Source organism: Eucalyptus grandis, chromosome 8 (assembly GCF_016545825.1).
Source record: "Eucalyptus grandis isolate ANBG69807.140 chromosome 8, ASM1654582v1, whole genome shotgun sequence".
In the NCBI taxonomy this organism is placed as follows: Eukaryota; Viridiplantae; Streptophyta; class Magnoliopsida; order Myrtales; family Myrtaceae; genus Eucalyptus; species Eucalyptus grandis.
In genome coordinates, this window is record NC_052619.1 from 21,238,560 (window position 1) to 21,238,853 (window position 294).

Sequence of the window (294 nt, forward strand, 5' to 3'; positions counted from 1 at the left end):
TTTGAACGACTTGTATCGGGTTACTTTACTGTACCTCACCTTTTACTCTCATCATATTATCATTTTTGATGTGTTTGATTTCATCGTTTCCTTGATTAAATTTTTCTTATTTTGTTTAGCCTAGTTGGATCGTTAGGCCACACACGAGGATCATAATAAATGCAAAAGACAGTTGTATGGCATTTAGCGAACAAGAACCTTAGGATTCATGACTTTGTAAAAAAACTGTTTGAATACTTTAATTGACAAAATGATCAAGTTTGAGTACTGATAACCAATGCAATCAAGTCCCAA